This window comes from Mustela erminea, chromosome 1 (assembly GCF_009829155.1).
Source record: "Mustela erminea isolate mMusErm1 chromosome 1, mMusErm1.Pri, whole genome shotgun sequence".
NCBI lineage: Eukaryota > Metazoa > Chordata > Mammalia > Carnivora > Mustelidae > Mustela > Mustela erminea.
In genome coordinates, this window is record NC_045614.1 from 346,113 (window position 1) to 366,659 (window position 20,547).

At 62.9% G+C, this 20,547-nt stretch overlaps 1 long non-coding RNA gene and 1 pseudogene across 1 annotated transcript; both read right to left on the minus strand.

Moving 5' to 3' along the window:
- Window positions 1-2,128: 2,128 nt before the first annotated feature.
- Window positions 2,129-3,220, minus strand: LOC116568758. Its single transcript, XR_004276747.1, has 2 exons — window positions 2,938-3,220; window positions 2,129-2,671 (listed from the first exon to the last, which is right to left on the minus strand). It is a non-coding gene; the product is annotated as an uncharacterized LOC116568758 (long non-coding RNA).
- A 1,917-nt stretch (window positions 3,221-5,137) lies between these two features.
- Window positions 5,138-20,468, minus strand: LOC116568751 (annotated as a pseudogene).
- Between the last annotated feature and the right edge of the window lie 79 nt (window positions 20,469-20,547).

The window sequence follows — 20,547 nt, forward strand, 5'->3', positions numbered from 1 at the left end:
GGCACAGGGGCCACGTGACATCCACCCCCAGGCCCCCCAGTTCTGGGCTCTGCAACCCACGCAGCTCTGTCGTGTGCCAGTCTGTCCCCAGAGGGGCTCAGTTGGGGGCACGGGATCCGGAGCCCCGGGGCCTGTGCCATTCGAGGTGCTGGGTCTGTTTTGGCCGCTGGGGCACCTGCCGGCTGCCCGACCCCAAGGTAGGGGTCGCAGAGCAGGCCATCCCCGGCTCGTTCCCCCAGCCAAGAACAAGGAACAGTGTTTCCTGCACCACCCCCACCCCCGCCGGGCCACCAGGTGGAGGGAAGACTTGCGTGTCCCCTGGGCACATGAGGGCCCTGTCCCCTCGCGCCTGTAAGGGTCCCTGGGTGTGGACAGGGGAGCAGACAGACCAGTCACAGGAGCACAAGGCAGTCCTTTTTGTGTTCAGTCTGACGAGTGCCCTTTACACAACCAACAAGTTCCTCAAAAAATGAAACCTAGAACAACCGTGTGACCCAGAGATTCCAGTACTGGGTGTGTCCCCAAGAGAGCAGGAATCGGGGATCGGGAGAGAAACGTGCCCGCCTGTGCTCACACTAGCACGGGTCACAGCGGCCTAAAGGAAGAAGACCCAGCGTCCGCCCACAGATGGACACACACGGCGCTGTCGTCCCCAGTCAGGAACACAGTCCAGCCTCGGAGGGGGGCCCCTGACCCCTGCCACGACTGGGAGGGACCCAAGGACACGGGGCTCAGCCAGAGCAGCCGGACCCAGAAGGACCCGTCCCGCAGGTCCCACTCCCAGGAGGGCCCAGAGGAGTCCCGTCGGCAGGGAGAGGAGCGGGTGGGTGCAGGGGCTGCGGCAGGGGTGGGGAGTCCGTGCTTCGTGACGACAGAGTCTCCGCGTGGGGACACGGAAAGTTCTGGAGACGGAGGGTGGGGAGGGTGTGCCTCACACCACTGAGCTGTGCGCTTAGAAATGGTTAAACTAGTAAGTTTTGTATTAAGGGTATTTTACCAAGTTTTAGAAAGTGAAAGAAAAAGTAATCCCTTGAAAGTGCGAAGAGGCCCTTGGGGACCGCCCACAGGAGCCTGCGATTTGCTTAACAAATTAGAAGTACCTAAAACAGGCACCGCAGGGAAGATTCTTTTTTTTTTTTTTTTTAAGATTTTATTTATTTATTTGACAGAGAGAAATCACAACTAGATGGAGAGGCAGGCAGAGAGAGAGAGAAGCAGGCCCCTGCTGAGCAGAGAGCCTGATGCGGGGCTCGATCCCAGGACCCTGAGATCATGACCCGAGCCAAAGGCAGCGGCTTAACCCACTGAGCCACCCAGGTGCCCCCGCAGGGAAGATTCTTAATGGCGCAGGCCGTGCGGAGGCCAACAGCCTGACGGGTGGGATGTCCTTAAACTCCGCCGTGCCCTCCGGACCTGACGCCGAGGGAACCCTGCCCTCCCGCCAGGCCTCCGGTCCCCAAAACGTCTGCGCTGAGGGGGCTGCAGTCTTAGGAGGATCCGGGAGGAGGGAGCGACCTCAGAGCAGGCCCCTGGGTGAGGGAGGCGGGAGTGGGGCTGACCCAGGCGCGCGCCCCTCAGAGACCCGGTGTCTGCGTGACCCTGGCGCCCCACGTTCTTCTGTGCAAGGGACAGACGTGCTTTCCCGAGGCTCACGATCCAGGGGAGGAGCGTTCTCTCCAGGCCCTTGGAGAGGCCGAGATGCGGGCCAGGCTCTGTGCTGGGCTCCTTGACCCAGTCCACTGCCAGGCGGCTGTGCTCTCGTGGAGCACGCACTCTCGTAGGCCTGCGTGAGGGAGGAAGGCCCAGGAGCCAGGCTGCGCTCCCCACTCCCCTGCGCACTCTCCGAGCAGACCGGCACACGCGGTGGCCGCCACCCCGGCCCGCTTGGGAGCCTGCACCGAGGCCATGCGTCCCGCCCTGGGTCCCCGCAGCCAGCCGAGGCCAGGCCCAGGGGTGCGCGCCCCCTCACACGTGTGGAGGCGGGGCTGCTGTTGGCAGAGGTAAGCCAAAATTCAGGCTCCTCAGCCAAATTTGATTTCAGGCCAACAACGAATGACTTCTCTACGTGCCGTGCAATATTTGGGACCTACTATCGCTGTAAAAAAATCCGCTCATCGATTACCCGAAGTTCACATTTACTGTGTGCCGTGTACTTTTATTTGCTAAATCTGGCCACACCCTCCTTCCCCTGGGGCATCCCGGGAGCAGCAGGGAGCCGGGGGTGGTGGTGGGGGGTCAGGCCGGTTGGAAGGCAGAAAGAGGCTCCTCTGGAAATGGAGTTAGGATGTGTTAGGCCGAACTTAAAAACCAGACGCGGACTGTTACAGAGAAGGGCCTTTTGGCAAACGGCTGGCGTCAGCTACATTTGCACGTAGTGGCTTGCCACGACACCCGTGTGTTTTCTCAGGGCGTCTGGGGATCGGCGGTGGTCTGGCCCAGCGGGTCAGTGCCCCGGCTCTGGGTCCCATGAGGCTGTGGACAGGTGTCCCCTGGCGGCCTGCGCAGCCAAAGGCTCAGCCGGGGAAGGACAGGCTTCCAAGCTCTTTCAGGCGTTGGTAGAATTTTGTTCTTGCTCTGGGGGGCACAGGGTCTCCATTTCTTGGCCGGTCGCCCCGAGTGCTGGCCACATGCGGTGAGCTGTCAGGGGCCCGGCTGTCCCCTCCTCTCTGGCCTGTTTAAAGGTCCTCTGGATTAGGGCCGGCCCACCAGCAGGATCTCCCTCCCGAGGGACTCCAAGCTGACTGATTTGGAGACCCCGGTCACATCAGAAAAGCCCTCCACCTTGACCAAATCCACCCACGCTCAAGGAGCTACACTGGGAGGGGGGAGGGGGACAGGAATCTGGGGCCACCTCGGAATCCTGGTCATCTTGGGACAACCCGAGGTGGGCTCTGCTGGCAAAAACTGGGCTCAGACCTCAGCCCCCGGCCTACTCACCGGGTTAGCGTGAGTCACCCACTTGCTTCCCCTCTCCAGGACTCAGTCTCCCTCTGAGAAATTGGGCAGCCCGTGGCTCGTGGTCAGATGCGGGGCAGTGAGGAAGACTTCCTCGTCCTCGGGTTCTCAGTGCGGCGGCTGGAGGGCTGCGGTCGAAACTCAGACTCCTCTTACCCCCCATCAGCGGCTTACGTTAGAAGGTGCTTTCAAAGGTTTTGCCAAATTTAAAAATCAGGACATTTTTTCTTAAAGCTTGGAGTTCTCCCTTGTTTTCAGAATTCCCTGTTCTTGGGCCACGGCGGACTGGGTTTTAGGGAGCCATGCTGGACCCGGGCCCCTGTCTCGTGGCGAGGAGCTTGCTAAAGGCGCCAGGGGCGCCCGGCACCCAGAGCCAGAAAAGAGGGCCGTGGGGGACCCGGCGTCTGTCCAGCAGGACCCGAGTCACAGGAACACCTGGCCTTTCACCTGAAGCTGCTGGCAGGGTGCCTGCTCCCCACTCTGCAAAGGTGGCTGCTGCCGTGGCTTACGTAGGGCCCCCCAAATTCACATGCACCCTGAACCTCAGCACGTGACTTTCCACGGAAGCTTTTCAGAGTATGACTCGTGGCGTTCTGACTGGGCGGCCACGGCAGGGGTCTCTGCTCCTCGGCGTGCTGATCTGTGACACGGGCCGGTCCCCAGGGTTTGCAGTGCCCGCAGGATGTCCCAACACGGAAGAAGCGTGGCCCGTGGCCTGGGTGGCTGGTGGCCACGGCGCGGCCGGATGCTGAACGTGCGTATGGCGCGGGCTGCTCTGTGCGCCACTCTGCTGATAGGGGCACTGCTGTGTTTCCCGGACCGGCTCACAACACCAGAGAGCTGTCTGCCGGTGGCTCCGGAGGCCCCAGGGCTGTGCCCCAAACCCCCCCTTCCTGCCAGTCAGGATTCATGGGGGCGCACAGGGCCCTCCAGGACAACCCGGAAAAGCCGCCCTGCCTCGAGGCCCTTAGGCACATCCACAAAGACACTTGCTAAATCAAGTAACGCTTGCCATTTTCTGGGGTCTGACATCTCTGGGGGCCGGTCGTCAGCCCGTGACTGCAAGCGAACGGCTTCCCGACCAAGCTGTGTGAGAACACACAGCGTCCGGATCAGCTCGGGAAGCTGCTTCCACACCCACAGGATGAGCGTCCCCAGCGGTAAGAAAGCCTTCATCTCTAGAGCCTGAAATAGGGGTGGGTCTTTTCATCAGGGACCTCTGAGCTTTGGTGAAGGTCAGTATCTCATTTAATGCCATCGAGGCTGCCTGAAGCATTAGATGACTCACAGAGGGTCACAGATATGGTCGGCGGGACTTGGGGTTAATACTGATGCTGGATTCAGCCACAGCCGAAGGGTCTTCGATCCAAAGCAAACTCAACTCACGGGCTTTGACACAAGTATTTACAGTCAGAGTCAAATAGACTTCAGGCTCAGCTGCTTCTAGGACCCAGACCTGCTATTTGGGTTTCCCTTCACCGTTGAGAGCATGAGGTTCAAGGCCCAGGTCTGCCTAGAACCCCTGAATGATCCTGGGCAAGGTGTATCTCTTCTCTCAGCCCGAGGTGGCACATTTTGAGGGTTACCAGGCAGTGAGTCATACAGTCAGTGCTGAACAATGTTGGCTCTTGGCTCTTACACTGACCAAGTGAATAAATGAATCCTCAGCAGACAACCAGAGACCTACCTACAAACTTCCTGGTCGGAGGTGGACAGAGCACACGCACGCTGCCACCAGAGGGCGGCAAGACCTAATCGGTGCCGCCGCGCTCGCCCCCTCGCCCTCTCCCTCGAGGAGCCAGAGGAGCCGGTCTGCGGCTGCTTTGGAGCACGATAAGGGACAGACACTTCCCCAGAGCCCCCTGACCCTGCAGATAGGGGTAAAGGCGTCCCAGTCCCACAAAGTGCCCCAGGCTGGTAGAGACATCAAAGAGAGGAGTGGTGGCGGACAGAGACTGACCAAGCTGTTTTAGAGGAAAACATGCCCTTTGTACACATTTCTCTGTATCTAAAAACCTTTCGAACACTGAAGTAGTTTAAAAAAAAAATGGAGGGGCGCCTGCATAGCTCAGGGGGTTAAAGCCTCTGCCTTCAGCTCAGGTCATGATCTCAGGGTCCTGGGATCCAGCCCTGCATGGGGCTCTCTGCCCGGCGGGGAGCCTGCTTCCCCCTCTCTCTTGTCATTTAAACTCCCAGCAGAACGTATCATTTTGTTCCCAGTCCTGCCCCCGTGAGCCGAGCTTCCTGCGTGGGGTCTGGGGAGCAGCTCTGCAGCGCGCATGTGGCAAAGAGCCTTTGGCAAGGGCGGGGAGCTCCAGGGGCTCCTTGGACAGATCCTGTGCGGTTCCGAGGGAGGCAAAGCGGGGCAGGGGAGGGGAGTGGAGGGGGCGTCGCCGGCCCCCCGGACCAGCCCCTCCCGTTCCGCACCAGCCCTCCCGCCGTCCCTGCCCCCCCCCCCCCCGTCCTCTTACCTCCACGCCCCACCCCCGAGCCTGCCGCCCTCCATGTCCCCCGGGGCCCCCACTGGCCCTCCCCCCTCCCCATCCCCCTTTCCTCCCCCCACCTTCCCCTGCACCCCTTCCCGGCCCCACCCCCTCCTCCGTCTCCTCCCCCTCCTCGTCTCCCACCGCCACGCACGGCCTGTTCCCCCCGCTGCCGCCAGAGGGCGCCGCGCGCACCGAGTGGGGCCGGTCCCGGCTCGGCCTGAAACCCTCCGGGGCTCCCGGTGCCTGGGGGTAGAGGCCCCAGTCCTCTCGTCACGTCTCTGACCTCCTCCCTCTCTGCCCCTCACTCGTTCTGCTGCAATCAGCAGCCTCCGGGCTCCTCCTCCAACACGGCAGCTACAGTCCAGCCCAGGGCCTTTGCACGTGCTGTGCCCTCGGCCTGGTACACTCTTCCCCAAATGCCCCTTCAACGCGTTCTCTCAACCTGTCCAAGCGTCTGCTCCACTCCCCCTTATCACACAGTAGCTGCTCAGTAAATTCTGGTTGAATAAGTGGGTGCCTGTGAGGCAGGCTCTAACCCCACAAAGACCGCCGGACCCAGAAAGCCCGCCCGTGGGATTCAGGTGGGGTCGGCCTGTGGAGGGACTGCGGGGTTTGCTCTCAGGCTGCTAACAGCGGCCAGGCTGCTCTCACGCTCAGGGCTCCCTTTGCCCTGACCTCAGGAGGTAAAATGAAGCCCCCGAACGGGGCCCCAGCCCGGGCCCGCCACACAGTCGGTGCTGATGCGTTTTTGCCGGGTGAAGCAGTGGAAAGGGGTCCCTCCAGCAGCCCCGTCGTTGGGCTCCGCACACAAGACGGGATGAGATCCTGGTGCTGTTTCCAGGGCTGCGGGGCAGCTCCCTGACCCCCCAACCCTGCAGGCATCCAGGGCCACCTGGCCAGAGCCTGGAATTACCCTCACGTGGGAGAAGCTGCTGGACCTCGCTGTGCCCCTCATCTGGGCGGCGGGGCCCGTCATGCGGCAGTAGAGCTTTCCAGGCGATCCCAGCAGTGACAACAGCAGACACCAGCCAGCCCCCTGAGTGGCTGTGGCCGGCACCTAGCCCCACGGTCTGACGCGGTGGCAGCCACCTCTGTTGACCCTGTTTTTACAAGTTGTGGGAAGATTGGCATGACATAAAACTACCCAGTAACCACTGTGAAGTGTACAGTCTGGGGGCTGATCAGACATTCACAAGGCTATGCAGACATCACCTCCATCAACTTCCAGAACATTCTGGAAAATAACACGGTCCCCATTAGCAGTCACCCCCTCCACCCTCCTCCTCAGCCCCAGGTAACACGTATTTGCTCTCTGTCTCTATGAATTTTCCTGTTTTAGGGATCTCAGATAAATGGGGTCACACACCACATGGCCCTTTGAGTTTTTGGACCATTTTCTTAAATTAGCTTGTTTGAGTTTTGTCATTGATTTTTGGGTGTTCTTTATATATTCTAGACCCTAGTCCTTTGTTGGATTATGCACTGCAAGTATTTTCTCCTAGTCTGGGCTTTGCCTTCTGACTTTCCTAATGGTTTATTTGGACAGACCAAGTTGTTTAAAGTAAAATATTGCATGTTTTAATTAGAAATAAATTTTACAGGCGAGGAAGCTCACGTATGAGTCACTGGGAAGCTAGTCTGCCAACCGCGGCTTCAGGTTTTCCACACAGAGGGCAGAGGGAAAGGGCTCTGCTCCGTCCGCAGACGGTGACGAGGGCTGCCCGAAGCCCGGTCCCCAACCTGTCCGGGCCGCGGGGGACAGAGCGGCAGCTCAGCGCTCCTGCCCTGTGGCGGGCAGCCATCTGCCAGCCCAGGCCTGGCTCCTCGGTGTTTCTCAGCGGGTCTGCAGGTTCGGCACGAGACTCTCCATTTGAAGTTACAAAACCTCATTTCCTGCCAAGGCGAGTGGAAAAGGCCAGGGACACGGAGGCCACTGTTTACGTCTCGTCCGCTCTGGCTGGTCGGGATTGGTGTGATCACGTCGTGTGGAATGCGAGTGTGGCGGCCCTCGGGGCCCCAGAGGGTGGGTGTGTGACACGTCGCCTGAGCTGGGTGCTCCCGCTCTTGCCCCGGGGACATCACGGCCCAGCCTGTCTGGGCGTCAACCCGTGGGTCTCGTGACCCTGCCCCCAGGTGTGCTCCCCGAAGGACTCGAAGCAGTTGCTCAGGAAAAGCCTAGCTGACTGTCACCGCAGCGGAAGAGGCAGACAGACCCAATGTCTGTCTGTCTGTCTGTCTGTCGACGGCCGACTGGCTCTACTGCGCGGAGCGTCCCCAGCCCCAGCAGGAGCGAGGCCCCCCTGCGCCGCCCCGGGGACAGACCCCGAGCCCACGACGCTCAGGGAGGGAACCAGACACAGGAGGCCCCACGGGGTGTGAGTCCACGCGTGCCACACCCCAGTCCAGGCCCCTCCACGGATGGGAAGGGGGCTCGCGGGGGCCAGGAAAGGGGGAGCTGGGGAGGGGAGGCGTGACGGCTGGCGGGGACGGGCCGGGGGCTGCTGTTGGGAAGACGGCGTGTCCGGAACTAGGCAGGGCAAGGTCGCACCATATAGTCAGTCAGTGCACCAAGTGCCACGGGGATTGTTCACTTAAAGTGGTTAATTGTACATTGTGCGAATTTCCCCTCAAGTTAGGGAAGCACGGGAACGGTGCCCGGGCCGCGCTGACGGCCACTCCCCGGGACCGGCCGGCCTGCGGCTCCGGGCTGGGCTGACTGAAGGCGGCGGGAACCGACGCAGGCCCCTACCGCGGCCAGAACTGGCCCGATTCTCCCACTTCCCAAGAACAGTCCCATCTCAACCAGCGTCCCTGAGGTCGGCGGGCTTGCACTGAGGCCTGGCAGATGTTACCTGCCAGGAGGAGGTCAGAGGCTCGCGGAAGAGGCTTCCGCACCGCGCGGCCCACCGGCAGACCTCGAGGTCAAGGGCTCCCTGTGGACCTGGACCCTGAGCTCTGTAAGGGGCCGCCCATGCCCGCATTTTAGAGAAACCGTCAGTGTCTGGGCAGTAAAACAGCTCCCACCACCGCTGGCCTCCCCGGACCCTTCCGCAGGACCCCTGCCCGGTGACCCCCCTCTGCGGGATCCCTGCCCGGTGACCCCTCCGCGGGCAGTCCCTGTCTCCCAGAATGGCCGCCTCACCCCCTGCTGGGCTCTGGGACACTCAGCAGCAGGGCTGCGGAGCCTGGTGGCATCCCACCGGGGACCTTGGGACTCAGGACCGCGTGTAGAGGGCACAACAGGGTCACGCACGCCCGGTGGGGGTGCCAGCAGCCAAGAGAACACACAGACCCACTAACCTGATAAGCAGCGACCCATGCAGGCTCTTAAAGGGCCCGGACAGATCCAGTCCCTTCAGAAGCGGAGGACTGGGGACGACAGCCACCGCCTGAGCCGTCGGGGAAGACTTTGCCCTCTGACCCCGGAGCAGAAGGGACACCGCGAGCCGCCCCAGCCCACGGCCCGACCCCACCACCCTCGCTGGCGCCCGTGGGGAGAGCTTGGGTCTGGCTGGCCACCTTCCTGCCCTGGTGCTGTCTGGTTGGTTGTGCGACTTCAGCTCGCGCTGGGTGTTGTGTGAAAGGCCGTGAGTCTGGAACTGGGGCCTGCTTCACCGGGAGGCTGACCTGGGGCCGCCGGGTGGCTCGGCCGGAGGCGTCTGCCTGCCCACAGGTCATGATCGTGGGTCCTGGAATCAAGTCCCGCGTGGGGGTTCCCTGCTTGGCTTCTCCCTCTCCCCTGCTCATAACCATTCTCTCTCTCAAATAAATAAGATCTTTAAAGAATGACGGGAACCTGGCTTTATGAATGGGTAGAGCAGGGGCCTGGGGGGCTCAGTGCGTCACGTCTCTGCCTTCGGCTCAGGTCGTGATCTCAGGGTCCTGGGATCGAGCCCCGCAACGGGCTCTCTGCTCAGCAGGGACCCTGCTTCCCTCTCTCTCTCTCTGCCTGCCTCTCTGCCTGCCTGTGATCTCTGTCAAATAAATAAAGTCTTTTAAAAAAAAATGGGTAGAAGGGACACTGTGGGAAGACGTGACTGGGGTGTGCACCAGACGAGCGGGGCCTGAGCTTAGTACCTGCCTCAGTTTCCTCACCGGGGAGGCTGGATGCAGACGTGGGATGCGGAGTGGTGTCCCCACCCCTGGACCCACGCTCTGGGGTCCACCACAGCCCAGCCCCGCCTGCGAGCAGCCCGGGCTACAGCCAGAGCTGTGGGGGACATGGAGGGGTGTCTGGGTCTGACGGGGGGAGGCTGATAGGGGAGGCTCAGGGACCTCGGGCCGGGGGGTAGGGTGCCCTTGCCGGCCTGGGGGCTTGTGGCCAGCTGCACACAGTCCAAGGAAAATAAGCCTCCCTGGGGGGCGTCTGGGGGGGAGGATATAGCCTGGAGGGTACTGGAATGTTCTGTGCCCTGGCCAGGAGTTGGTTCTTCGAGGGTTACAAAGTCCCAGCAGAATCTGAAAGGAAATGGAATTCCTGGCGGCCCTAATTTAAAACAAACAAACAAACAATGTGGGAAGGAGAGGAGGAATGCCAGGCATGTGGCCCTTCCCTCCCACGGGGCCTCCAGGGCCCACCCAGGCTCCCTCCAGCCTCTCTGTGCTCCCTGCGGAGAAGCAAAGAGAATCATTAACAAAAAAGCAATCAAAAGGGCCCCGGACCCTCCTTCTGGCCCCCTTCTATGCCCAGTGTGAGTCCTTGATAAGAAATTATCACCCGCAGAGCTGAGCATGGTAAGCAAGTGTGTGTCCTTGTCAGGGCAGTTGGGGGTCCGGGTGCGAGGTCCCCGTATTTCAACCCCCACGGAAGGTTCCAGAGACATGTGTCACAAGAAGAAATAACCACGAGGTTTCCGGATTGTTGGAGAAACACAGGCTTTTTAAGACACCATGTCTCTGGTCCCGTGGCCCCGTGGCGCGGGCACGTCCCAGCTCTGTCCGTGCACTCTGCCGGAACCCCACACAATATCTGGAAATGACACAAGAACATTCCGGAGGCCAGAGGCCTTTGGAGATAAACACGCCATCTCAGTAGGTTCGTTTTTATTGTCGGGACCTATTTTATCTTCAGCAAAAAGGAAGTTGCCGTGAAAACAAGGCAGGGCACAGAAGCTGACTTAGGGGGCCTGCACCTGCCCTCCTGATTCTAGACTTTTCCATCAGAAGAACGTCTGGGAATTTAAACCCTGTTGTCTGGACAGAGAAGCCTGGGTTGGGAGGCAAAATGTCGCTTCTTCAAAAATAAAATAAAATAAAATAAAATAAAATAAAATAAAATAAAATAAGGACGTTGGGTTTTGGAAAAGAAAGATTGTCACCTCGGCCCTCCTGGGTTTTTCTTCTTGTTGTTTGGGGCCTTTGCTGTTCAGATAGGAAGGCTCTTGGCTAACAGGCTGGTTGAAGGGAGGGGCCGAGGGCCAGAGGATCAGACTGGTGGCAGGGCCTGGCCCGTCTATGCTGGGGAGGCTGGGGAATATGGGGCCGGGAGAGCCAGAAGCAGGCGGGTGCTGACCAGCACCTGGGCTTAGGGCTGGCCGCGGCCCGTGGCCCCGCGAGTCGTGCGTGCACATCGAGAAGCCAAGTTGGTGTCGAGGGTGCACAGCCCCGGGGCAGGAGGGGCACGGCCAGCGAGACGAGGGCCCATGGCCGCCACGGCCCGGGGCTCCCTCGTGGCGGGTGGACAGGGAGGAAATGCCGCTGTCAGAAACCACGATGAAGACGATGTTTTCCAGAGCCTCGGTTCGGGGAGGTGGAAGGTTCTGGAGACGGACGGGAGGGGCGCTGCCCCAAAGTGAGTGTGCTTGGCTCCTGCGGGCCGGGCCCTTAGGGAGCGGTTAAAGGGATACATTCTATGATTCGTGTGTTTTGCCACATTTTCCTTTAAAAAATGATGTTTCGGGAAGAATTTCAGGATCCTCCACGAAGTTTCAGGTTACCGGTGGGCACGAGGGAGAACGGGAACTTCTTCTCGAGAAAACAGACTAAAGCTACAAAATGCAAAGTTTAAAACCCGCTCCGGGCAACAGCCTTCAAGGCCTTCAAAACAGCTGCTGTGGTCCCCTCGGGCTGACCCCTCAGGCTGACCTCCGGGATGTCCGTCGCCAGCCTCCACGCAGCCCTGGGTTTAACTGTCAGCCAGCCGAACCCAGGCTTGGGTTCAGGCGTATCGAGGTGAAGGGGACACGAGAGGCTCTGGGGCCGGTTTTGGAACCGGGGGAAGGGGGTTGTGTGGCCAGAAAGCACAAGGGTGACGGGTCTCCGGGACACCGGGTCATTCACAGCTCGGGAGGTACCCGCGGCTGCGGGCCGGGCATGCGGCCTGTGCACGATCCATGGCGAGCGGCTGCCCTCGTCCTCCAGGAGGCACGAGCAGCTACAGGCCCGTCCTGCCAGGACATCCCCTGGTGCCAGAGGCAGGTCTCGCGGACTCGGGGCGCTTCAGCCAGCCTCTGTGCCGCGGCCTGACGCACGCGGTTCGACACACGGATTTTAAGTTCCCGGAGGACATATGTGGACAAACAGCCAGAGGAATGACTAGAAGTGCCGACCCCGTCAGCGGCCACCCCCCAGCTCCCGGGGTCCGCCAGCCCCTTCCCGTCCATGGAGGAGCCTGCTCTGGGCGTGTCACACGCACGGAACCACAGACCTTCTGTGTCAGGGTCGAAAGATGGCCGTGTTTACCCTCCGGAGGAACGGACATCCCGCCGGGCAGGGACGGGGCTTTGAGCCCCGACATCTGGGCCCACGCGTGTGACCTGCCCTCGCTCCTTCTCGTGGTGCAGCTGGTGGTCCGGCCAGCCTCTGGGCAGGGACGTCCATCCAGGGCCGCCCTGGAATCTGGAGCCAGGGCTCAGCCTTTCCTGTCGCTCCGATTCCCCCGGCCTCCCAGGCAGCTGGGAGCAGACGCCCCGCCGGGTGCAGGACAGGCCTCACCAGCTCCTTCGGGTTCACCCCCAGCCCGGCGCCCGTCCCTTGGGGCCCGGGACAACGGCAGATGGGGACACAGCGTCTCTGCTGTGGAAAGGAGCGGTCTCAGCTCGGTCACCTGCTGGCGCCTTCGGACCAAGGAGGGGGGCTGGCGCTGCCCTGGGCTCAGGCAGGTGTCCCTATAGCCCCAGGAGCAGCTGCCCGCGACGCGGGCTCAGGTGTCTGTCCCGCTATGAAATATTGATGTGGCCCCAGGGAGGGGCTTGGTGTCGCGGGTCTCACGTGTCACCTGCCGTGAACCCTGCGGCTGCTCGGCCTTTGGCCCAGAGTCCAGGCCTGCCTGGGGTGGGGGACAGTCCTTCCTCTGTGCCTGGACCCTTCCAGAAGTAGCTTCTGACCAGAACTCCCCGTCCGCTGACACGGGGGCCCAACTGCGGGGGTGCCTGAGCCCTGAGGACACGTGGAGCAGGTTGCTCTGGGGGGCTGCCCCGCCCCGCCCCCAGGCCTGGAGCCCCCCAGCACGGCAGCACAGGTGTCCCCGCCCCAGCCGGTGGGCATGGAGCCGGCCAGGACCCGTCGGACCCTTTGAGAACGGGCCTCAGGCCCTGAGCGACAGGAGCCACGGCGCCCCCACGGGGGGTCACAGTGCACCAGGCCGGGGCTGGGGTGGTGGGGGTGGCCGGCCCCTCTGTGCCTGTGACCCCGAGGACAGGCGGGGGCAGCTGAGCAGGTGGCCATGGGATCGCTTACTCGGCTCACGTTGCGGCCCCATAATCGAGACATCTTCCTTGTCATGAATTTTGCAGAGCTGAGGAGGCCAGCGGCTCTGCTCGCCCGTCACAGCCTCTGTCCCGCCCGCCCAGCCCCCCACCCAGGTTTGCGGGAGAGCCAGGCTTCCTGGGGCCCGTCACCATCACCCAGGGCCGTGAGCGGGCAGTCGGGGTTTCCGCAGGACGTCGCAAATGTCCTCCAGTGCAGAGGCTGGCAGCCGGGACCAAGCTGTGGGTGGCCAGCTCTGTGTGGAAGGGTGGCCTGGCATCACCGGCAACCTTGGTGCCCCCAGGGTCAGGGCCACCTCCCCCAATCCCCGCCTCTGTCATCATACAGCTTCTCTCCGTGTCTGTCCGAACTTCCCTCTCACGAGGACACTGGGCAGTGCCTCAGGGCCGCCGCCCGATTCCCAGGCCACCTCATCGTAACCTAACTCCATCTCCAAAGACCCTATTCCCCAGCAAGGTCGCGTTCAGGGAGCTGGAGGTCGGGATGTGGACACGTGTGCTGGGGCCATGATGTAACCCACCACAGACCTTTGTGCTCCTCCTGTGCTCTCGCCCCTGACTCCCCAGGGACCGGCTGGCACCCCGGGTTCAGAGCAGCTGTCCCCTTCCTGCCTCGCTCTCTTGCAGCGGCCACTTCCTGTGGGGCGGGCACAGCTGCCCACGTTGCTACCTGTGGTCCTGTGCGTGTCCACCTCCCCGCGGCTCACTGCCCAACAGACATCCGGGCATGACCACAGGCCTCACCCTGGCCCCCCTGCATGGGCGGCGCAGAGCGACCCCTTCCCACGAGGATGGTGTGGGCCCGACCAGCACAGCAGGCCAGGAGACAGGGCCAGCGTCCGCAGGCAGGAGCCGTGTGAGCAGCAGGGACCCCTGCTGGGACGAACGCAGCCTGGGGACGTCCTGCAGGACCCCCGGCCAGCCCTCCTGCGACCTCCCAGGGCACCACACGAGGAACAGTGGACTCAGGGTCCCGGCCCGGAGGGTCCGAAGCCGAGGGACAACGGAAATCCCGTGGGGTCGGGACGGGGTCCCGGGACAGAGCGAGGATCTCTGCTAAAGGAGGGGACGGGGTCCCGGGACACCGGGGGGACCACAGCAGTGACGTCCAGCGAGCCCTCGACACGGCTGGTGGGTGGCAGATCGGGGCAGCCACGGGGGGGGCACTGTCCGCAGGTCCCTCAGATATTTGGACATGGAGCTGTCGTGGGATGAAGTCAGTCCACTCCTGGGTGTTTGTCCTGGGCTGGTCGTGTCACCTCAGAACACAGGTGTGCCGGAGTCCCAACCCCGGTGAGGGCCATGTGGGACGCAGGGTCTTTACAGAGGGGACCGAGTCAGGCTGAGGTCATGAGGGTGGCCCTGAGCCCGCGTGACCAGCGTCCTTACAGAAAGAGGACAAGATGCCACACAGGGACGCCCGCAAGGACACGGGCAGAAGACAGGGTCTGCGCGCCACGGAGAGCGGCCTCAGCAGGCGTCCGGTACCCCCCATCTCCACCACTGGCCTCCGGAACCCCTAGTCTCCCCAGAGCGGCTGGGCCTGCGGGTCCCTGCTGCAGCTGCCACAGGAAACGCAAGCCAAATCCACCCAGAAGTGCGAGGACACAGGTGTCCACACGGACGCCCGCACATGTGCCTGGCTCGTGGCGTGGGACAGCCCGGATGCCGCCAAGGGACAAACGGACAAGCACCACCTGTGGGAGCATCCCTGGGCCACACGCAGGAGCTGCCCCCGGACGGACCTGAGTCACGATGCGCAGGGAGGGAGCCAGACACAGAAGGGCACGTGGGGGGTGAGTCCCCGTGCGTGACACGTCCACGGGATGGGAAGGGGGCTCCCAGGGACCAGGGACGGGGGGCGGGGCTGGGAGCTGACGGCTGATGGGGATGGGGCTTCCTTTGGGGAGATGGAAGGTTCTGGATTAGCTGGTGGTGTCACGGGACCGTGCGAGTGTGTAGGGACCGTGGACGGTACAACACACACGGGGGTCGTGGTGTGGGAACTGCGTCTCGCCGAGGCCATTGCCGGGAAGAACGTGTAGTGCAGGTAGCTGTAAGTCTTCCAGATACCCGCCCGCAAGCACAGGCCCGAACGGGCCTCCCAGAGCCGGGAACCGCCTGCCCACGACTCTGCCGTCCCCAAGAGTCCGCTTCCGGAGTGCAGGTTGGCCGGCCCTGGCCTGTCTCTGGACTTTCCCCGAAAACAGGCGCAGCCCGTCGGTTCCCAGCCTGTGGCACGTCTCCCTGGGCCCGCCCTGCCCGCACGTGCCCTCCTGCGGCTGCTGCCTCGCCCCTCCGGCTGCCCGTCCCGTCCAGGGACACTCCAGTGTCTGTGGCGGGATGTCTCCCAGCCGGGGCCCTGCGGCTGAGACGTGGGGCTCCCCAGTGTCTTACCGGACGCTCCCACCTTGCTGGTTAGCGTCTGTGCGCTTCCGTCTCTGCTTCTGGGCCGCCCAGCCCAGCCCCCCAAGGCCCTCCACTGCCCAAGGTTACTGTTCCCTCTGCCTTCGATGCTGTTCCCTCCACTCGGCTCCTTGGGACGACGTCAAGCCTGCGCCTCGGCCCCACCACCTGCCCACGCGTGGGGGCCTGAGACACTGGAAGGGGCATCGGATGGGGGAGATGGACCTCTGGTCCCGCAAAGCAGCGAAGCGTGAGGAAAGGCATGAAGCCGCCGTGTCTGGCTGTGGCTGGGACGCCTGCCTGTGCCGGTGTAGACCCCGGAGTTTAGGGCGGGTGTGGCGGGGACCCACACGACTGATCGCACTTGGGTTGTAATTACTGTCGTTTAAACAGCCACGTGGGGCCACGGACCGCTTTACTGGGTGCCGCAGACTCAAATGACAGTAGGTTCTCATTCTGCAGGGACTCGATCTGCAAATTCACTGACCCCGGGGCTTTGTATTTGCAAAGGTGTTTGGACAACCTCTTGCAGGTTTGTCAAGTCTACTGTGGCTTGATGCTCCGGGTGAGTTTGCAGTCATTCCCGAGTCCACCGGGGGTAACTGGTGGGCACGGTCTTGCTGGGGGGAACCAGGCCTTGCGGGGTCAGCTCAGGCTGGAAGGAAGGGCCCTTTCTTTCTTCTTTAGATTTTATTTATTTGAGAGAGAGGGAGAGCATGAGCAGGGCGGGGGGCAGAGGGGGGCAGAGGGAGAAGCAGCCTCCCGCTGAGCAGGGAGCCCGATGCGGGGCTGGATCCCAGGACCCCCGGATCACAACCCGACCCACAGGCAGATGCTTCACGACGGAGCCCCAAGAGGACCCCTATCTGCGGTCTAGTTTGCGCACGTGTTTTGCACGTTTGTGCTTTTGGCAAGTGCTTTAGGTCGGCCCCATGTGTCCCCGGCCTCGAGAAGGCCGCCACGTGCCCTCTGGGGGAAATGCGTATGTTGGACGTGCTGTGTTTGTGGCGCTTGTCACCTGTGACCTCGACATTAATGAGTCACTACCGCGCGCCCCGTCAGGGGTCTTTCGATGGACCTGCGTGCAAGGACAGGCAGGGGCGATGCCGTGGCCGGAGGCTCCCCCCATTTCCCGCGGGGCGCCCTTCTCCAGGCTCGCCATCCCGTGCCGTGGGGACCTCGTGGAAGAAGGGCCATCAGCAGTATTTCCTGGGCCGAATTTTTACTAAGCTTTAACTTACATGTGGCCTGTTGTCCCCACCACCGAGCCTCACCCCCAGATGCCCCCCCGACCCGGCCAGTACCATCTCCCATACCGGCTTCTGTGACCCGTTCCTGCACGTTTCTCTCGGTAAACACACGGGAGATGGACGGCCTGGGCTTGGAGGAAGCACAAGGGCGACTCAGTAAGACGCGGCGGGCCCCCTGCCCCTGCCGGAGCTACAGCTCTGCCCCCCCCGCCCGCCCCCCAGCGGAGGGCGTTCCCGGTGTCACAGGAAGTTCTCAAAAGCACCTTTATTAGATTCATGCCCTTTCCCTTTCCAAGCCTGCAGTCCAGTGGCTTTTAAGGTACACAGAGCTGTGCTACTCTCACCGCAGTCAGCCTGAGAATACGCAGGAAAGAAATTCTGGCCGTCAGCCGTCACCCCCGGCCCCTCCCCAGCCCCCGCCGGCACGAGCACCTTCCCTCCGTGGAGGGGCCTGGTCTGGCGGCGTCACACGCGGGGACTCACACCCCGTGCGGCCTTCTGTGTCTGTTTGCCTCCCCGAGCGACACGGGCTCAGGGTCCGTCCCTGGGGCAGCGCGTGGGGGCCTCGCTCCTGCTCGTGGCCGAGGGACGCTCCCGCGTGTGGGGGGCACCTTGGGGGTCCACCACTTACCTGCTGGTGGAGGCTGGGTTCCTCCGCTTTTTGGCCGAGTCCTGCAGCGGAGGGCGAGGGTTGGGTGCATGCCTGGAAGCGGAGTTGCTGGGTCTCATGGTGACTCTAGGCTGAGCCCCCAGAGCACTGGCCAGACCGTCCGCCCCACCCCTGCAGCCCCCCAGCCGAGGTGGAGTGGCCTGGGTCCAGCCGGGTGGGGCCTCGCAGGGCTGGGAGGCTCAGGCAGCTCACCCAACCTCTCTGTATTTGGGAAAAGGAAATGAAAGTATTTCCTAGCTGAGGATTAAACAGTTACAACAGGAAAGCACACAGGGAGGTACGAGTCAGGCTGTCTGGGGCGAAGAGACAGCTCGGGGCAGGCCCTGGAGAGAGGAAGGGTTCTTGGGTTTGCGGAGGGGAGTGGCTGCATCTGAAATGGGGTCAGGGATGAGAAGGCCCTTGAGAGGTGACAGGACCATTCAGGGACAGGGCCAGGGTTCCCCCAGGGGCTGGGGGCTGGGCAGGACCTGGCGGGGGCGGGGGAAGGGAAGGAGAAGCCAGAGGCTCCCACCCCCACCTAACAGAAGAGGAGGGTGGGCTCCTGGGACTGGGGAGTCTGGCCCCGTCACAGGGCAGGAGGCAGGCTCTGGTGTGTCATCAGGCCGGAGTAAGCCATTTTGGTTTTGCCTCCCTGCTCTCTGTGGCCCAGGCCAGGATCCCGGCCACCCAGCTGGGGCAGGGCTGGGGCTCCAGCTTGCAGGGGCTGGGGGCAGCCTGCTTGGTTCCCCCCAGCCCCTGCTCAAACACAGTCTGGATGGAGAATGGCTCCGAGAAGCTGGGAGGCAGATGTGGTGACGTCCCCGAGCCCACTCCCTGGACCCCTGCACTGCCTCCCCCCAACGATTGCTTTTATAATCCAGGCACGAATAAACAGACACATGAATAAATATTCTGAAAACATTAACCATTTCCATTTGAAACACAGGGGAAAGCCTACAGGGAGGCCTGGCTTGGTCCTGCCTCTTTGTTTTGACAAAGGAGTAAACTGAGGCACCAAGGCACACACCCCCCTTCTGATCTGAAGAGAGGAATGGGGCCCCAGCAGGTCTCCCTGCCAGGGCCCGGGATGCTGGCCGTCTCCAGCCCCGTCTGGCCCCTCTGTCCCTTGCTTCTGCCACGGAGAGGACCCTTTCCCAAACCCTCTAACGAACACGGGGCTATCGCCGGTCCACAGTCATCCCTGAATCATTCATGAGGGAAGCAGCTGGCGGGCTGGGGCGGGAGAGAGGGGAGGCGGGGCGGCTCCTACTGAAGTCAGGGGCGTCCATCTGATCCACACACGCTGGGGGGTCTAGTCAGGAGGGTACGTCTGTGTCACAGGCCTCCAGCCTGCGGATCGCCTGACCCTGGAGATCAGTATGGACTCTCACCAGGGGCCCTGGCCCCTTCACCTTGGGGTCCAGCCACCAACAAGATTCGGGGCGCCCTGAGACACAGAGGACCTCATGTCAGCCGCAGGCTGTCCCCGTGTGGCCTCCTGGCCCCTGCCAGATTCGCTACCTAACCCTGGCCTGGATTTGAGTGGGTGCCAGCGCATTGTGGAAATGAGAGGTGACGGCCTCCGCCACCTCGTGGGGCACTTCAGAGAAAGGCCGTGGGCAAGGGCTCGAAAGAGGAGCATTTTAGGGAAGAGTCTCCCCAAAAGGGTCAGCCTCACACAGGAGGCCTGTGTAAATGAGATCAGAACCAGGCAGGCGGCCAGTGTGGGGGTGTGAGCCTGCTGGCCGCCTGCGCTGCACCAGGACCCCTGGCCGGGGCTGTGAAGGAAGTGGTTTTCAACACCATTCTGACGGTCTACACTCTCCAGTGCCAGCTGCGCTCCCCCCGCCCCCCCGGGCTGTGACACTGCCATGTCCCCTCGCTCCCCGCTGCTGTCCAGTGCCCAGGGAAGGAAGACCAGCAGCCGACTCCTGGTGGCGCCCACCGCGCGGCTCAAGGGGGAGACCTGGAGGGAGCAAATCCGCGGGAGCGTGTCAGAGACCCTCCTAAAGCCACGGAGACAGTCCTGATTAGCGGTTCTGGGGCTGGACGGCCTGTCCAGGGGCCACAGGCCGGGAGGCCTCCGCGCAGGTGTGTCGAGGCTCGGTGGCGCCGGGTCTGGTGCTCCTGCGAAGCCCGCCCGACGCAGGGCGCCCACCCAGGGCAGCAAAGGTCACTCCTCCCCGCTCTCCGGTCAGGCCCCGACTGGAAACCGCCTCCTCCGCACGGACGCACAGCGAAGGGCATCGGGGCGGTGGCCTCCGCGCCCGACGTCCACTCGGGGCGGTCTCCCGGGTCCGCGCGCAGCGGCCCGCGCGGACCGTCCTAGGGCCCTGCACGACCCTCCCTGCCGTCAGCGCTCTCGGGAACACGTTCAGGACGTTCCCGGGCCGCCGAGTGGAGACGCAGCCCGTCCTGCAGAGCCCAGGACGGCGGGACGGGGCTCTGCGCGCCCGGGGCGCAGCCCCCCAACGTGGGCAGGGCGGGAGGGCCGTCGGGGGCCATCCAGCACCACATCACGCTCTCGATATCGGAGACCAGCCGCGCAGACGGAGCCCTGGCTACTCTGAGACGGGCTAAGCGGCCTCCGCTTCCCCGCGTGCCAACCTAGGAGGAAGGGCTCGGTGCGAACCAGCCTTTTCAGCCACGTGCCCTAAAGCAAGATGGAGCCTCACAGGTTCCCTGCCCGACTCCAAGATGGCAACCCACACCCTCCCCGTGGACGGCCCCTGCCCATTTGCAAGATGGCGGCAGCCTGGGGGAAAGCGCGCTGCCCGCCGCCTGACTCGCCACGTACCCACTCTCAAGATGGCTTCTCTCGCAAAGCCCCACGCAGGAGAGCCGCTCACTCACTGGCTCAGCCTCCGTGATATGATCCCGCCTTCTCTCCCCTCCCCCGTCTCCACGGGTCGTTTCCGCTTCGAGCCCTGACGGACGGCCGCCTTCCCCAATGGCCGCCTGCCATTCCTCTTGGCTCCACCCCCCCCGACAGCCTCCGAGCCATAGGGAGGCGCTGGCAGGGACCCGTGGTGCCCGCCCCGCCCCCTCCCCGTGGCGGGAGCCAATGGGCAAAGCGCGCGGGGGACGTGTTCGGG